At 34.1% G+C, this 6,372-nt stretch overlaps 1 pseudogene; it reads left to right on the forward strand.

The window, feature by feature from the left end:
• Positions 1–4,537: 4,537 nt before the first annotated feature.
• LOC107019694 overlaps positions 4,538–6,372 on the forward strand; it is a 6,421-nt pseudogene continuing 4,586 nt past the window's right edge.

Below are 6,372 nucleotides of genomic sequence, written 5' to 3' on the forward strand. Positions count from 1 at the left end.
CATTTCAATTTTTTTATTTATTTTAATAAAATTATTTATAATATCATCATTTTTATAATTCATTTTAAACTATAAATTCAATAATTTTTCAAACGCGATGGCCAGTCAAAATACTTCTTGTCAACCGAGACAAGAGGAGTATCTTTTTAAATAATATATTTTTTCCATTTCGTGACATTTTTTTTGGGTGTGGTGGGGAGGGGCAACTATATAATTAGACATACTTCACCATTATATATACAACATTATTATTACTTATACTTTTAAATTATGATGTATGTTATCACTACTTAGAACTTAGAAGTAATTCCCCTTCATACCTGATAGAAAAGGATATCGTGATCATAAAGCGATCTTCCCTAGGATCGCAAATATCAAGTTTGTTTATGCAAAGCGGATCTAATTATATTAGTTTCTATAATTGACATCTTTTGTGTAATACTAATTGATAGGACCCCATTGGTAAGTGGTACAAGATCTCGTGCATTGGAACTCATGGTTATAGACCCGATCCCATTAGTATGAAATATTTTCTTTGTTCAAATGATGAAATCCCCAAGCTAATATATGAAAGAGTGAAAAAGTACTTTTATTGTTGTGGAATAAGAAGTCTCAATCTGTATCATTGTGCACATTTTTAATTTATTCAGAGCTATTAGAGCGGGATTCACTTTTTGGAGAATATGAGTCAGTAACGATCCGAACCATCAAACATTATGGAAAGACAAAACTTTGGTAAAACTGGCCCCACTATCTCATCATAGCAGGATGTTGCCGCCAGGGCGGAGACGCTCCAGCGGGCTAGGGAGGACCAGGGCGAGATAGTCGGGGTCAAAACTATAAGAACGCGAAATCTTATTTTCTCCCTTTTTCCCAAAACACCAAAAAGAGGCAAAGATCACCCCAGAAACCCTCAAAAGGCTTCTCTAGGCTTGGGAAAGAATGGGAAAGAGATTTCTAGAACTAGGATGTTAGTAATTGTTAGGTTGTGGAGCCTGATTAATATATATAACTGTTTACGCGGTTTAACCTCCACTGTGAGGTTGCCATGGGGTTATGGGGGGCGGGAGCCCCCCATCCGAAGGGAGGGTTCGGGGCAGCGCGCCGACCTAAATTTTAGGTTGTACTATTTATTCTCCATTTATTCTATATAACCAAAAATACTCTGATTTATTAATATATATATATCCCACCGCCGTGGAAGTTTACTCACGGGGTGTTACCACTGTTGACACCCAATTTCGACCCTCCTCGGTATAAATGAGTTCTCGAGCTTCTTAAATTTCCAAGCAATTTAAAATAATTAGTTTTATAAATTTTAAGAAAAAAAATAAAATATAATGTTTGCGTTATTTTGAATAGTTTTGTCATTTCTTATAACTTTTAGATAATATATATATTTTACATAATTATGTATATAATTAGTATATTTTATGATTATTCAAAAACCATCTCAAAAATATTTTAATTTTAGTAAGTATTCTATTAAACTAGTTTAGTTTAAATTGTGGTTATATTTTGAATCACTATTTTACAATTAAAATAATTATATTACTAAAATAAAGAAGCTCGTTGATTAATTAATACAAATTCGTTTTATTTAAGGTTTAGCCAAATTTATTATCTTAACTCAATTTGACTATTTATTAAATTTAACCCATTTCCCCTTAAACTCTTTTAAAGGACCAAATTTGGGCCTCTTCCATTTTGTTCTTATTGGCCCAAGCTTTTACTTCCAGCAACCCATCCCCTTTTCCTCTCTACCCAGGCCCAATTTTTTTTAAAAAGGGGAACCAGCGGCCCATTCCGTTTTAATTAAACATTTTAATCCAACCCAATTCTTTTTCTCCCAACCCAATCCCCTTTAAGCAGCCCATCCAATAAACCCAATTCCCCAACTCCTACCAGGCCCAACCCCCTTAAAATTTTAACCCGACCCAATTCCCCCTCCTTCTTCCCCAGAACCCACGCGTTTTCCAGAAATAAGAAAGCAGAAGCCATGCGACTTCCAGGAAAAAGAAAACAACACCCAGACGCGAAAAAAAAATAATTCCCAGAAACCGTACCCTGTACTCACGCGTTTCTTGTCTCCCCCAAACGCCCTCCTCTCTCTCCTTCTCTCTATCGCGCGTGGATGAAGCGAAGCAACAACGGACACCTACAGCTCTGTTGATGTCGTACGATCTGCAGCACAAGACGACGCGAGTTTGTCCTTGGCGTCGTAAGATCGAGCCACGTCGCCTGCTCGGTACAATGAAGCGATCTCCACCCTCCACCTCCCTTTATTCCGTTCGAATCGTCCGTATTTGGATAAGATTTTGGGAATTTGAATTCAGAAATGGGCCGAAATCGTCTTACCCACCCCAAAATCGAAGCCCTAATATTTCCTCTATTTAAACCCCCCGTCTTCTTCAGGAAAGGGGTTGGAAAATTTTGGGATATACTTTTATCATATAGAGATATACAGAGGAATTTTGGGGAGGCTCTGCGATTTTTTTTCTTACTAATACTTTAGCTGGAACTTCCTAGCAAGATATATTCATATATCGGGGGAAGAATAGTCGAGCTACGAAAGCAGAGCACGTTAAGAAGCAAGGGGTTGTCGTTCAAGTTGTGGAAGCTCGTCTTTGTCTAGCTCGTCCGTCTCTAGTTCGCTGCCCCGAAGGAGGTGAAATCCCCTAATTTCAACTCACTCATTATTTTCTGTGAGTTGTGTTTGATAGTGATGAGAGTTTTCGTTGGGTTCCGAATAGTTTATTCGCGTTTAGGGTATATATATGTTTGATGATATGGACTGCTCATCTTCGAATACCATGTAGATTGATGATAGAATGAAAGATTTATTGGTCTTGTTCCTAGGATTTGGATTTGGTCTATCATTGTTTGATTGATTTTTGTAATTTTTTCGAGCATGTTATCGTTCTTTTCATAGATGCTTCCCCTGTTTTAGCTTTTTTTTTTAGCCATCATGAGTAGAAGTTGCTTGGCATGTGATGTTAAGTCATCACTCTATTTCATTAGGTTGGATATCAATCGAACGCCAGCTCTTCCACACCCTCTTTCGAATGTTTACAGCCTTGAGAGGCTGATTTTACTTCGTCATGGCTGAAGTATTTGCTTTTTTTTTTGTATATGCATTTGACTCTTGTGGTTAGCATCATTCCGTCACTTTGTTTCGATATATGAATTTGGATGCTAACGCCTTAGGTTGTATGTTGTTAGCTTTGACCTTTAGCCTCTTTTTCATTCCTTGATTATCCTTTGTCATGCACTGTTTAGGCTGTTTACCATGACGTTGCTGCCATGTTTATTTCTTGGACATGAGAGGTTCATAAGCGCATACCCATGTTATTGTTTCTGCATGAAATCTGCTGTCGATTGTCTTATTCATAAGGCATATGTGAAGTTATGGAAAGTAAAGGGAGGGAGTATTAACCCATATGTTGTCATTTGTTTTCCCTCATGACAGCTTGCTGCTTGTGTGCCCCAAGATTTGTATGCTTTGATTTGAGTGTGTTTCCTTTTATGTGTGGTTTGTTCATTCGATCGAGTAAATATCATAATCTTTAAATGTGTTTTTTTTTTCTTTTTTCTTCTCTTTAGATGCTGCCATTCAACCTTGCTAATGTTTTTTTTTTCTTTTTTTTGTGTGTGACATCGATTCGAGTCCACTTTGGACTCCATTCTCTCATTCCTCCGAGTTGCACAAATCCTTGAGTCATCCCATTTGAAAGTCTAGGAAGCCTTAAAGGCGTACAGGTTGAACACAAAAAATGAGCTGCTGGAAAATTACAGTTTGCAGATTTGAGCAGCTGTATACCAGCTATATACACAGTGTATACACTAATATACAGGTCGACAATGCACAGGAAATCAAAATTTGAAATCTGGGTTTGTAGAAGTGAAGATATGATGCTAAAAGGGACTTTCAACTTTCGAAAGTTGAAAAATAGTCTGATATACAATCTGTATACACTGGTATACAGGCGCGTTATACCTTAAATAGGTGTAAAAAAATATGAATCGCAGGTTAACGTACAGGGACGCCAATTTTAAATAGGGAAAATTATATGAAATGGCAAACATTCATAACTAATTATATATTAGGGGCATAGTTTAATTTATTTACATTATATAATTATAGTTTATTTTATTTTGCTATAATTAATGGGGGCCCACAACCTATTATGTAACCAATTGTATAAAAACCTTATTTTCTAATTTTGTATATAATTATACACAATCTAATTTTCTCTCTCCTTTTCACAATTAATTTTCTCTCTCCTTTCCACATTCTAACGTCTTCTCCTACATTTAATACTCCAATATCAGATTTGAATTTCGAATTTTTGTCCAAAATTTCAGTAATCCCTCCCGAAGTTGAAGTCCCCTCCCTAAGTCGAAGTCAATTTCGTAAGTACTCCTTAATTTTAGTTGTTTACCTTCTTTCTTTTTTTTTCTAACTTATCTAAAAATTGTATATGTGTTCTGTTTATTTTTTTTTCATATATTTTGATGAAATAATCGTTTTTTTGTTCTTGATAGATCTAAAATTCGTCAAACAATGAACGAATCGTCTACATCTTTGAGGATTACCAGAGGTAGTCCTTTGCATGTCAATGTTGTTGACATTTTACCATCCTTTTCAATGGGGCTAACTCAAGAATTTGGGGTTAATGTAGGGTCTTTGGGAAAATCAAAACAACTTATACAAGAACAAACCATGGAAGAGTTGAGATCAAAGAAAAAAAAACGACCCTATGGCAGTTCAACAAGTTATTAAAAATGTCAAAGCTAGAGGCATTAAAATTGTACAAGGTACAAGAAAGAGGAAAGCTGTAAACATTGAATCAGAGGAAAATGCTTCTGAAGTTGTCGGATCTGAAGAACTTCATAATCATGAGGTAGTGTCTTAAAACACAAACTTAGATACAATTTTTTTGTTAATTAGTTGTCAATATACAAAAACTATTAAATTAAGTATTGTATATAGTATATTCCATGTGAGTAATTGTATATAATATATTGCATGTTTATGTTATTTTTGGTTTTTGTATATATATACAAAATAGTAATTGGACTTAGTTATACAGATGGAAAATTTGAATATATGATTAGAATTTGTATATTCTATTAGTTATATACAAATTTTTGAAGTTAGTATATATTAAGTTTACATACATATACAAAAATTGATATGTACATGTCTGTTTTAATAGCTGGTAGTAGGGATTGTATATAGATGGAAAAATATCATATGTGATTATAATTTTGTATATTGTAGTAGTTATATATAAATTATTGAATATAATGTATTGAATATGCATATACAATTAATAAAAAACATTGAATAAGTGTTAGTATATACTATATACAATTAAAAACCTGAATAACATATATCTCTTGTTATACAAATTCGTAAAATGCATTTTGTATATGTATATTTATTGCAATCTAATTGGATGTGCATATACAATAAAAGACATTGAATACGTGCTGGTATATACTATATACAAAAAAGGTAAGTTCATATACATAAACAGAAAATAATCTGTGAATGACTTATTTTTTGATTTTTTTTGTATATATAGGTAGGTATGTATATACAGAAATTAATTTGTACATGACTTATTATAAAATTGTTTTTTTTGTATATATATACTATGATTATTTCATACACTTTTTTTTATTTTTTAGGAAGTCAGATATATTTGCAATAACCGTGAAAAAAGGACAATTCACATGCAATGTTATACGCAAATAAACACATTGAATGAGCTTCAGAATAAACTGCCTCCAAAGCAATATAATCGTATATGTGCATCATCGTGTTTTGCACAGTTAACAGCAATGAGACGATGTCACGTGCAAGCACAATTGTTTAGATGCATTATGTTGAGGGAGTTGGAAGGTAGTTCTGTGAATGCAATACTTTTTTATATAAATGGCACAACGCTTCGATTCACAATACGGGAATTTGCCATTATTTCTGGTTTGAATTGTTCTGATAATGGTGCTGACTTCAACTTTGATACTGATCAACCCAATAGAATCATCGATGAGTATTTTCCAGGGAATTCTCCTGTCACTAAAGCTCGTTTGGCTGAAGCTTTTAAAGCAAAGGTATGGGGTGACAATCAGGAAGATGCATACAAGTTTGGGATTCTATATTATATACATGAGTTTATCATGTCCGCAGAACCTACTACAACAACAATAGATAGGTTGGACTTTGATCTGGTTGAAACAGGTAGATTTATGGATTATCCTTGGGGTCGGAAGGCTTTTAATGAACTTGCTAAATCCATAAACAACAAGATAAAGCCATGTGGACAGTACTACAGAATTCAGGGCTTTCCACTTCCAATGCAA

Source organism: Solanum pennellii, chromosome 5 (genome assembly GCF_001406875.1).
Source record: "Solanum pennellii chromosome 5, SPENNV200".
Classification (NCBI taxonomy): Eukaryota; Viridiplantae; Streptophyta; class Magnoliopsida; order Solanales; family Solanaceae; genus Solanum; species Solanum pennellii.